Below are 13,110 nucleotides of genomic sequence, written 5' to 3' on the forward strand. Positions count from 1 at the left end.
ATTCGCTAGGCCCGGAATTCGCCGCGGAAACCGATACCAAATCGACCCGCCACGGTCGAGCACACGCCGTGGTCGACAAATCACCCTGTGCAATGGTATGAGGTAAACAAGAAGAAAAGCGCAACAGCACGGAGCAAGATATGGATGGCCGTACGGAGGTCAAAGAGAAAAAACTATACGAGATCGTGCGTCACGAACTTTGTTTCCTCGGTAGGTGGATATGGTTGCCGAGCCACAGGGCGGCAGTTTTTCGTTCGAGCCAATGTACATTGCTCCAGTCGGCGTGGTTATTGTCATTAGGGAAAAGGGTAGCGGTGCGCCCATCGTGATGGCGGAAGTGGCGTATGCTCCATTGTGTAAGACGCCACCCGTCTTCATCAGTGCCTATTCCTTGCAAGCACCGCAGAAAACGATACGGCCAACGCCAAGAAAAAGAAAATGTGACATGCCACAAACAACGTCAAATCAAAGAAGGTTATTAAGCCATCATGGCATTTAAAATAAATAAAAGCGGTCTGCACTGGATGCATGAAAGAAGACGAAGAAATGGGCTAGGGGAGAAGTGAAGACAAAGAAGTTGGAATAAAATGGCGGACGATACCCGTCTCACTGAGATTGCGTCATTTCTGCTGCCATTCTAGTTAGGAACGCGACATTTTGGCGCAGCTGATAGTTTCCGAAGACCAGCCATGCGGGTGACGTTTTCCGTCGACCAGGCGTCATCGGAGTTTGTTCTGTTCACCCGATACCAAGTGCACGGTGAGCGAGTGGCGGACCTTGCTCTCGAAGTTGGTTCTACCGCGTTGATCAACGTGGTGCTTCAATAAGCTGCAATCAGCCGCGAAGCCTTCGTGCAGACAGGATCGGTGACAGTGAATCTACAGCTGCAGACACTGAGCTAAGTCGTTCTGGAACCCATACGATGCGGCACCCTCAAAGAGGAAACGCCCGCCGGGAAGGTGAGCCTAGACTTGACTGTTATGGAATTGCAAAGGCACATTATGCGACAGAATGAAGCAATGAGAGCTTTTGTCGAAGCGCTTAATCGGAGAGCAATCAGCACGAAGCATTGTTGAACCGGACGTTTTTGAAGGAAACTCGCACAGTGTGCACTACTGGCTGTGGATTTTCGAGTATACCTGTGACAATAATATGTGGCACTCCGACGACACACAGATTTTGAATATGCGCCGCTATTTGGGTGGTGTATCCAGAAAATTGTATGATGTGCAACTCATGGATCATAAACCATCATGTTGGGAACTGTGGAAAAGCAACTTTTTAGCGGCTTTCCTAGGCAACGCAGTAGAAAGACGGGATGCTGCACTACGGTTCAGTATACAGGTGGCTCTCTGCTTGAGTAATGTCTTGAGAAGCGTCGCCTATTGTATTCTGCAGAACCGAAGCTGTCGTTTGCTGCTGTTGTGGCTTTGATAACGGAAAGGTTGTGTATCGTAATTCATAGTCATGTCCAGCTCAAAGGTCGAAGAACATTTGATGACCTTCAGAACTTTCTGCAGACCTCTGTGCCAAGAATTACATTGAGAAGACAGCCAGGTAGTAGAACAGAGCAACTTGATTCTCGTGAGCTGAGTGAGCATCTAGAGCAGTTGCGTCATCTGAATATGAAGATAGCTTCTTAAACAAATCCCGGGGAAGCGTGAATCACGACTGCGAGGATGGTGAAGAAGCAATTACTTCACGGCAACCTACTTCCACATAATCTTACTGGCGTCGATCACAAGCCCCAGAAAAATAGCTTCAGTGGGACAGTGCACCTGGTGTCGTCAAGCTAATTGTATGCCCCCATTAAGGTAGATGGCATTGAAGTCAAAGCTGTCGTTGACAGTTGAGCTTCGGTATCAATTATCAACAAGACTCGAGTGGATGCCAGTCGCCTGCACGCTGGTAGAACATTGCGTGTCCAAGCCTACGATGGGCCAGTGACCATGCATAGTGAATGGGTAAGCCTGGCTATTGAATTTCAAGGACATGCTATTACCAGTGACGTATTGTCAAATCCCAATATCACCTATCATTTTCTTTTGTCCCTCCCTGACATGAAAAAACTTAAACCTCTAGTGGGGCGTCAAAGTAATGGCCGAAGACATGATAAGGACAGAAGATCCCGGTGAAGAACCTAGTGCATCAAGGCTAATTTCTCACCAGGATGGCATCAAGACAAAGTACCCAGAGCTTACATGCATGGGGAGCTACCTTCCAGCAATGAAATCACATGTCGTTCCTTTCGAGCTCGCAGATAAAACAGTGGTTCGTAGAACCCCCTATAAAATGCCCAGAGATAAAAAGGTGTGGCTGAAAAAGGATTTGCAAGAAAGGTTGGACGCAGGTATCTTCCGACCTTCTGTATCCCCATTTGCTTCTCCTATAACTATTGCACCTAAAGAAGACGGGACATTCCGCCTCTGCACAGACTACCGGGCTCGCAATCGTCAAACTGAATTGATACCTTACCCAATGCCAAGAATCGACGACATCATTGACGAAACTGGTGGTTGCCATTGTTTTTCACGAATAGATCTCTGCAAGTGCTTTTGACCGATCCCACTAAGTGAAGAAACGAAAAACTACACCGCGTTCATAACTCAATTTGACTTGTTTGAGTACAACCGCTTACCATCTGGTTAGAAAAACTCCCCTGCGTGGTTTCAGTAGATTATGATCGACATTCTGAAATCACATCATCATCTACTCAAAAGCAAAGGAAGAACACCGTAGTCATCCTTCAAAAGTTCTTCACGGTCTCAGCCTTGCCCAACTCAAAGTCAACTTCAATAAAAGCGCGTCCTCTTAAGATACCGTAGTATTTCTTGGCAGGGTGTTTGATAGACACACTAAAAGCACTAAGCAAGAATTGGTAGAAAGAATCTCCAAGCTGGTAAAGCCTAATGACGGGCACTCCCTGCGCGTTTTTCTTGGCCTAGGAGGACACTCCTGGGCGTTTATCAAAGACTATGCACCGAGAACAAGGCGCCTCACACGTTTAACTTAGGAAGACGTGCCTTTTCATTGGGACGAGAAGTGCGAAGCTGTCTATCGTGAGCTTGTAAAACTAATACCGTCGGACCCCATATTGCGAATACCGGATTTTTCTCTGCCTTTCGTGGTGAGCACGGACCCATCCCATTGCGCTACGGGTGCAGTTCTATGCCAGAAACCCATCAAACAAGCTGATCAAACCAAACACTACGTTGGGGGGTACTACAGCTATACCCGGGAACCCGCCGAAATCAATTACTCTACCACAGAAAAGGAAGCTCTGGCCGTCTTAAAAGCTGTGTAATACTTTCGTACTTACCTGGAAGGTGCCAAATTCATACTTTTCACTGGCCATCAAGCATTGACTCAACTTCTGAGCGTGGCCCAGCCAATAGGCCGCATTGCTAGATGGGGGAACTATCTGCAACAATTTGATTTGCTAATTTCGCAGCGTCCTGGCCGACTCCTCACTGACGCTGACGCACCATCAAGATTGCTTGTACACGAATCAAGCAAGAATCCAGAGCAATCAATCATATTAAGCTGAGAGAAATACAGAAGAGCTCCAGTTCATCAATGGAAAGTATCACAGGCCACCAACTATGATTTTAAGGATTCTTCATATATACCACGACACTCCTGGATCGGGACATGATGGCTTCTGGCGCACTTATAAAAAATTGCTCATGAGATTCACATGAGCGGGCATGAAAAACGACATCAGCCATTACATCCGCACGTGCGACTTCTGCCAGGCGAACAAAGTTAAATTCAAGCAATGGACAGACGATAAGACAAACCCCAAATATTCAAGCGTCCCATTCGAAGTAATTCATTTGAACTTCGCGGAGCTCAAAAAAAAGGGGGAAGGGCTCAAGCGAACGCAAGCTTTCTTGCTCTCCATAGATTAGTGCACAAGGAGAATTGCCGCTAAAGCTGGCAAAGAAGACGCATGTGCTTAATAGATCTCCTCAATGCTGAATGTTTTAAACACACAAAGACACTCGTCTGCGACAACGGGCTGGCTTTCCGGAGTGCCAAATTATCGAAGTGGGCACAGAAGCGCGGCATAATGATTAGGTAGGTATTCTTCTCCATACCACCCGGCAGCAAATGGCCTAGCGGAACATGCAATACGAGACGTCAAACAGTATCTGAAAATGTATCCAGGCTTTGCCGGTGGCTGCAAGTGCTGCCTCGAGGCCGCTGTGAAACAACAGAAAACATCGTACACGACTAGTTTAGGCTGCAGCCCTGATTTTGTAACTTCGGGTACAGCGCCCATACTTTCTGCAGATTGTGAGCTAGGCCTCCTAGAGAACCTCGAACTCGCTGAAGTAAGGAAAACTATCAAATAACATGAAGTGTACAAGCGCTGCATGAAGAGAAACATTAAGGCACAGTAGCGACATACTGGACATACAATCTAGAGACTATGTCATTGTAAGGAAAGGAGCTGTACCTTTACATTTTACATCTTGCGGACCATTTCAAGTGATTAAGACTGCATCCGAGCATAAAATATTGAAGAACGACTGGCACACCGGAGCGTCGGGTCAAACGGAGTCCGCCTCTATTGGAAACATATTCAGGTATTACTCCAGGAGGTGTAATTAAAAGAAGTCCTGAAGAGTGACGCGGTCTGCTCTGGATGCATGAAAGAAGACGAAGAAATGGTCTATGGGAGAAGTGAAGACGAAGAAGTCGGAATAAAATGGCGGACGACACCCGTCTCACTGAGATTATGTCATTTCTGCTGCTGTTCTACTTAGGAACGATACATCAAGTTCCCATGGTATCATTACTCGGACAGTGGCGATCAGCGCTCTGCGTATGTTTGTGGTTGAAAGAAAAAAAAAACATTATGTACTCCGACTTACTCTCGATAGTGATATCGCATTGATTGTACTGGTCAGGAGCGACAGAAAACGCCCTCTTTTTTTATACAAGCTTCTCTCAAGCTTCGTAGCAGCTATTCTCGGCAACCGCCACTCCAAATCTGCAGTACACAGAGCAGACGATAGTTTCGATAGTTTACATACTACCGCAGATGTCGTTCACTTATCACAGAGTGTTGTATAAAGGATCACACTCGTGTACCCGTGGCGAAGTGCGCCAGAGTGTATGCTGCCGAAGGCGAAGATAGCACGAAAAAAAGCCACCCAAATCAAATAGTCACCTAGCCCAATCAGGCTAGGCGGCCACAACTGTGTTATATCCCACCGTAGCTAGTGTTCTTGCATGATAGTGGAACCGGCAACCAAAATTAAGCGTAGTGGCATCGATGTTATACGGGCGTCATCAACAACCTTGACACACATACACACACACAAACAGACACGCAAAAGACCCTGTGCTTTCTTCAGTATGTGGTTGTAAGTATTTCGCATCTGCTGCATAAATGTGCTGGCATGTATCACAAGTGCAGTGTGTCCACATCAATTTATGCGGCAACTACGTGAAGGGCACGAACAGTTGCTCTTTTCCGGTGCTCCTTCAGGGAGCAACGGTCATTCTTGCCGTTGCTCCTCAAAGAAGCAATTATGGACACATGTCATTTATACGATAATAAGAAATTCTTAAGCTGCAAGAAAGGCCCTCACTTAGAGCAGGATACGAACTCACGTCTTCACATGTGAGGCACTCCTGCCACTACACATCAACAGCTCTACTGATGTGACAGAATAGTGGGAGGATGTTAAGCAGCTCCAAGAAGGTGCGGCAATACAAAGAGAGTCGACATTCTATTTATGCGTTGAGTGTACTTGCAACCATATGCGACTGCAAAAAGAGCTGCCAGATTCTAATACTACACCTGAGGCAGATTAGAAGATGTACACCCGGCGAAAAAATATTGCGGTGCACGAAATATGAGAAAAAGCAACCTCAAAAACGCAGTCTGAAATTTTCATTTCGCTGCTCGACTAGAATATGCTAACCACATTGACGTATACTGTTTTACAGGCTATTGTTACAGGCTGCTCTGGAACCGAACGTCTTCAGAGATCCCGTGGTCCGCAAAATTTTGTCGCCGGGTGTAGATGTAGCGCAAACATGGTACGTGAGACGAGGAAGACGAACTTCTCTGTGAATGAGCGTGAGCGTGCGCCATTTCAGCTACACATTGTTTCACATAGGTTTATAATCTCCTCGGTAACGTAAGCAAGTTTGGTACACCTGACGTAAAACATGCCAGTCTATCAATGCCTAGCGCATTTCGTGTATTGTTCACTTGTAATGGGAACATGAAGTCCATGGCTAATCACATTGCACCATTTAAATGTCACGCAAGTTTCTCACGACGAGGTAAACTGCTGCCTTGCATGTAGTTAACTTCTAATTATTTGGATTTCCTTGGTTTATACAGACAATACAGTTTCCGCCGCTGCATTGGACGACTCGGGGCCAAAAGCAGCGTTCGCTTGAGTAGTAACAGTTTCAATTCGTCTTCTCGTTGCTCTTTGTCCAACCACTTCACCTAAAATTTTCGCAGGGTACGCACACTTCTGCAGTTATTTGAATGAGGAGCGAAAGCGCTCTTTTTAGGTCTCAGTGTCATTTACTCTCATTTACACCAGGACATTTCTCACAGCGTAGGCATTTTCAACGTACCTTGTTCGCGCCTGGCGTGAAATTACCACAAAAAAAAACAGTAAAAGAAATGAAAGTAGCACGACACGCAGTAAGTGGAAGAGCAGGGAGGGGGCGCAGTATCGTGTTCGGCGCGTGCGCTATGCGAGCGGCGCTTCCTTTCCTTCTCACGCTAAAACAAAAGGCCCGCTCCATAGAGTTACTATACTGACTCTAGAGGACAAGCTACCCATAGGGCCCATGCATTGAAATCGGGAACCGCAAGAGTGCCGCCATGTTGCTACGCGCCGAGGTTGCCAGCTCCTGAGACGCTTGCTAGACTTGGTGACAGTAGTCAGTTTTAATGCGGCAACCGTAGCAGCGTAGCAGCATGGCGTCTCGCTTGTGGTGTCGTGATGTGTGCGTGCAGCCGTGTGTTTGGGCTTTATAAGTTGGTTCTTTATTCTATGTTGCGGGACTGTGTGGGTGTGGTCCATGTTGGCCGTACAGGTGGCAGTTATGCAACCGAGGGATCATTCTGTTGAAGTTTCCGGCGGTATGCGGTTTTCAGCGGTCACGCCTGTTGCAGAAGTGTCACTCGACGAGGTTACGAGCTTGAAGCTGTGGTCAGATTCCTCGTTGGCGTTCCGTAATTCTCTTCGCACGGACGCGGTATGTTGCAAAAGCCGCTTTCGCGATCTATCGTCTCGACGATAGATCGGGTTTTTTTATTATTATAAGTACTGATCCAGCTGTAGGGCACATGTAACCGACAAACGGAAGTCTCAGGAGAGCACCCGAGATTATAATAAAGCAGGCGGCGCAGGAACTCCAGGGCACCCAAGGGACAGTGGGGGGATCAAAGCTCGAAACAGAACGGTACATAGGTTGGGGCCGCCGAGGCAAATGTGTGCCAGGGAGTGTTCGCACGGACAGCTCCCCTGGCACGCGCAGCAGTGCCTCGCAAGGTCGAGATACATTAAAGGCACCTGCGCCCATGATCTTTCTTTTGCCTCGGTGCAGTGAGCACGATTAACGAGAATAATATGGAGAGCATCCGGTGCAGTCGCGAATGCGTCATGGCAAATGTAGCTCGCGTCGCCTGGCGTGTGTAGTGACATCAGAGTTGGTTGTATGAACTTTATGCATGATACGCTTTGTTACGGTACCCTAACGGAATGGGTCTAGAGGACGGTGTTGATACATTTTTTCGTACCGCCCTAATCCTATACCCCCCACTACAAACACACACACATACCCCCCCCCCCGTTTTTTTTATGTATACATACAATTCCTTGCCATGACGGATCATAGCCTCCTTTACTTTTGAACAATAGAGGAGGCTATGGACGGATTGAACAGTTCAAGTTGTCAACTTGTCAATAACTGTCATAGGAATTGCTGTAATAAACACAATTCCACGATCGGATTGTTTACTCTCATTTTTTGTTGTAACACTGAGGACTACATAGAACTTTATTTTGTATATGTGAGAGAAGCATGTGGATATCACGAGCTTAAGCCAATGTGCGATACACAGACAAAGCAGCTGCTACAACACGAACTGCATTGAGGGCCACACAACACATACGTAATTAAAGGTGCAAAATATAGGAGGAAGCTTTAAAATACGTTCTGTAGCACTGCAAAGTATAACATATATTGTATGTGTACAATAAATGTTCAAAAAAACAATGCATCAATGTCCCATTTGCCTTCAAGTTTATTATCAAGTTCAAGTTTACTGAAGTTTATTATGAGCATATGTACAACAGGAATCTACTGACACACCCGCAGTCAAGGTGGCTGTTCGAGGTGTGCTGGCTGCCTCAGTGTAAGAAAAAGAAATTGGGTGAATGTCGACACCAGTGCCACTGCTTCTTGCGTCTGACCTGCACGTGCCTCCACGGCATCTTTGTGCACAAGTGTGCTGGCGTGGCGAGGCGTAGGAGTCATCTGAGAGAAAGAGTATCGTTTACATGGAAAAGTGGCTGTTCACATTGCCTGTCGCTTTCCCTCAAATGTTTCCTTGGCGACTAGGGTGACACACCCGCAGTCGAAGTGGCTGTTCGAGGTGTGCTGGCCGCCTAAAAGAAAAAAATTAGATGAATGTCGGTACCAGTGCTATTGCTTCTTGCCTGTTACCTGCATTTGCCTCCACGGCCTATTGGCTTGCGGAGTAAGTATGAGGGAGCTGCTGTGGCTAGGCGTAGTCATTGTCTAAGCAAAAAGAAAAGGCCATTCAAATGGGGAATTATGGACATAAATGCAGTTGTTATGTCTGCTTCTTGCACTCTTCTTGCCTAAAAGTTTTCAAACATAGTGTCCAGTACACACCAGCACTCTGACTGCTTCTGCTTTTTACCTGCAGGTGTTGCTGCGAGATCCTTAGTATGGCTGCGTGCAGCATTGTAGCACTTGATGGAGGCATTTGAAGTGGTAGCCAAAAATATAAAGAATCCTCCTTGTCTGCATGAATGCTTTCAATTTCTAAATGCAGTGGTAACTATCACTATTAGTTCAAGGCCACCCACATCTATGCGGCAAGTGCCATAGCTCGAAACTGAATTTTTTCTTTAGTGTTTCGCAAGGCATCTGATATGCCCACATTAGATGAGATGTGTTTGTTTTTATTTATCCCAGTGTGGAGAGAGCATCATTAAATTGTTTTTTATTTTTGCGTGTCTTGTTTTTTGGTTTATTTCTGAATTTATCAACCAGCAGTCTCATGATGCTAAAGTGACTTATGTAATGGCAATCAGCTTTCGTTTTGCAGAAAAACAACGCATTTCCTGACCAATTGTTTGACATCCTCGCACTCGCATAATTTTGCAGAGTATTCTACCTATATTGACTTGCTTGACCTCCACTAAAGAGTCTTGCCTTTTCAAATACGACTCTTTCCTTAAAATCATTTGACACTTCTCGTAATTTCTGTACCTTGGGCTTCTGATACTCTGCCTTCACCATTTTTGCTTGTTTCTGACTAGAAATGTCTTCTTTAATTTAGAGCTTAAACTTTACCTTTGGAACACACGGAAGGGCTTGCCATTGCATATATGCATAAAAGGGAAACATGTTTCATTAAACATTTGCAAAATCCAACTGAAGATTGATGAATGCAGCTTGAAGTGTGATATGACTGAATGAGCCATAAAAGTAACTCATTTCACTTGGTAAATTAAAACACATATTAGTGTGATGTACAAGATACGTTACACTAACGTGGTGGGTTCTCTTGCTTATACAGCAAAATAATCGGTGCGCGAGAAAAAACATTATCTTTGCATACCCCTTGTACACACTGATTTAAGGAAAATGAGCTGGAGCTGTCCACATGATCACTTATTTTACCTGCGACTATACTCAACAAAAATGTGTCCCAGCTGCTTAGTGGTATATGAGATTATGTCAGTATTGCATATGGTGCCTGTTGTCTCAAATAATTAATTTTGAAAATGCTCGCAGGGATCTGATGTGCATATCTGCAGTTTATGGATACATGTAAAAGACTCGGCATCAAGTGCAAGTGAACGGTCCCACAAACCCGGAGTCGATCATGCAAATAGATTCGCTGCACAAATTTGTGACCGGAAAAATATTCCACATGAAATGGCATGCAAGGAAGTGTTGAAAATATTGCACAGTTAATAAAACGCCTACGCTGTTAATATGTGGGTTGATGCACTCGCTATGCAAAACGGAGGTGAGGCGTGCAGACAGGACACAAGAGTAGAGTATTTACAAGCAAACAACACGAGCGCTGCCCACTTCTCTACTCTTGTGTCCTGTCTGCACGCCTCACCTCTGTTTTGCATAATGAATCCTTACCAACTAGCTCAGCTTTCTGTCGTTCTAAGTCTCGATGCACTCGATTTCGTCCGCATTAGGCACTCGCCTCTTGATTACTTCGTGGCACAGAAATACTCCGCATCAGGCTGTTTTTCTGCTGTGGTCTTTGTAGAAGCATGATTGTTCAAAGTGCAACAATTAAACAGATTCTTTGAGTTGCTTGCGGCTTCGCCAGTGCAATTCCGGTGCGCTGGTCCGCCTGTCCAGCAATTTCCTACTGAAGGGAAACCTGCAAATAAAAACACCGCTCCGCATGTAGAAAAATGCTCTACTGTGACGCTTCTCAAACGATTGTGATGCACCACAAGAGCTGCCTACTCGCGTGATAGTCTCAACAAGGAGATACATTCGTTTACTTACATGTTTACTTACATGTTTACTTACATGTGAACTTCACATGTAAGTAAACGAATGTATCTCCTTGTTGAGAATATCACGCGAGTAGGCAGCCAGAGCACTTCGGGGCTTCGGGGCAGCCAGAGCACTTCGGGGCTTCGGTGGCACATAAGGCACGAGTTTGCCATTGCGTCCGATGTCGACGCGCGATCGCATGTCAAACCTAAACTGTACGAAACTACTGCGCATCCAAAAAACAGATTCGAAACCGAAATTCGCGTCATTCTTTATTGCATGAATGCGTACATCGTGATTTACATAAGTCACGGACTTAGCGATCGCTTTCTGTAAACCGAATATTAACGTACCACCTTCATAAAGCCATCACGTATGCGTTTTTAGATGACAAAGCATAAGGTGACCTGTACTTGCTTTCAGCTCTTTCAATAGTAATTGCGCTGGCCACATTGACCAGTAGCAACAGGGCGGCGCCTTAGAGGTTCCCAATTTTCCGGCCCAGCTTTTCCTCTAGAGTTGTTCTACTAACTCTATGGCCCGCTCCATGAACGAGGCCCCTCTTCCCTACCAATCGGCGCGACCCGCCATATCACGCGTGCGTCTATTTGTCGTACAAAAATCCCTCACGTGACCTGATCCTAGGTGCCTAGGGACAGCATCGTTTAGGGATTTTTGAGAAGGCGCGATGCTGGCGCCGAGCGACGCCGTAGCGTGTGCGTCCTCGGCGTGATCGTTCTCTGGACCGCGCGTTGTTCAACATTGCTCTTGTGATCGTGCGTGCGTTGCTTGTGTGTTGGTTGTAGCCGTGGAAAGCCGTGAGTAGTGGCGGTGCGGCAGTGCGGCTTTGGCCTCGGTGAGCACTGGCACTACAGAATCTGCGTTGTGTGACCCGTGCTTTCTTGAGAACCCGGCGGTGGTGACAATTGAAGTGGCCTAGCGCCTCGGCAGCGAAGTTCTGCGAACCGCGATGTGGCGTCGCCGTGTGCGACTTTGCTTAACGGACATCGAGAGATGTGCTGCTCGCTACAAGTCATGTAAATGCAACTGCGTCGACCGCCCACTGTTCAGCGCTGAATGTGTGTTTGGTGTGCTGTGCTTGAAACGAGTGGTGCAGCCGTGCAGCGGGGGTGGCGAAGGAGCAGAGTGGCTTAGGGTTTGCGCGTTCACAGACATGTGTTCCCGTCTGGGTCTCATTAGCGGCTGTCGCTGGATTGTGGTGTGCTAGCTCCTTGCCTAGTATGAAGTTTACGACGCTAACACACAGCATGTTCACGTTTTTCCGCGCTATATGTCATTTGCATGACGGCCGAGTTGAAAACGAGACATATGTCTGTGTTCTTTGCGTTTGTGTGTTGTAAATTACTTTCTATTGTGGAAGTTCTGAGAATCTTATTACGCAAGGAGTGCGAACGTAAACATAAACACGTGTGTCTGAAATTTTGAATTACTCATAATACCCTTTACGACTGATAAGTGGGCTACACGGCCTGTGTAAATCAGCTACCGTATGTTGCGACGCTCTTTCGTGTGGTAGAATGATGCATGGTGCGCGTTTATTTCTGTACTGTCGTAAAAACCATTTGTTTATTCACTCAATACAAACGTACGGCTTCTTCGCCGCAGTACAGCTTCATTACGCTGTGAAGCATACTAAAAGTGGGAGGGGGCCGCTATCAGCCAGCATAGTATGTCCACTTAGGCGACCTGAGAGGCGGCGGGTGCGCGAGTGTATAATTAAAGAACTCTTATTATGGGTCCAGTGACAGTGGAGATCATTAACTGTAGCACCAAAGTAGTGGACCACTACCAGAACAAAGGCATGTAGTGTGTCCATCTCAATTCTTGTGCTTATGCCAGTCTTCATTTTTACAGCAATAGCTGTTATGGGCTAACTCCCCTGGTTGTTCTGATGTCTACTGCTGTTGTCACTGGAATTCCTGAATTTCTTGCTAGAATATTGCAAATAAAGTTCTCATTGTGCTGCGAGGATTCAAATATACGATCAAAAGAGTGGCAGTCCACAATTCTAGATTTCAGCCACTCTGCTAAAGTTACAGTCATGGTGAATACTGATCCCGCAGAGCGTGATCTAGCCAACAGGTGCCATGATTGGCTAACACCTGCTCAATGTCTGCGTACTGTATATAGAGCTGGCATCCACACCTTCAAGTTCTTACACATCACCTTCTCACTTGTGAAGGCAGTCCTATGTTAAATTTTCTTCTTGCATGTGATGACAATGATTGGGTGCATCTGCATCATTAATCTTCTTCTAGTGCTTGGCTTCTCAGATTTACTGGATGGAGCTGTTGGTGTCTTGTTTTCCTCAAGCAA

General features: G+C 46.2%; 1 long non-coding RNA gene across 1 annotated transcript; it reads right to left on the bottom strand.

Annotated features, from left to right (window-relative positions):
- Nucleotides 1-8,253: 8,253 nt before the first annotated feature.
- LOC142564186 (uncharacterized) lies at nucleotides 8,254-10,517 on the bottom strand. The gene is made up of 3 exons (XR_012824521.1): nucleotides 10,402-10,517; nucleotides 8,716-8,790; nucleotides 8,254-8,657 (listed from the first exon to the last, which is right to left on the bottom strand). It is a non-coding gene; the product is annotated as an uncharacterized LOC142564186 (long non-coding RNA).
- Nucleotides 10,518-13,110: the final 2,593 nt, after the last annotated feature.

Source organism: Dermacentor variabilis, chromosome 11 (genome assembly GCF_050947875.1).
Source record: "Dermacentor variabilis isolate Ectoservices chromosome 11, ASM5094787v1, whole genome shotgun sequence".
NCBI classification, from domain to species: Eukaryota; Metazoa; Arthropoda; class Arachnida; order Ixodida; family Ixodidae; genus Dermacentor; species Dermacentor variabilis.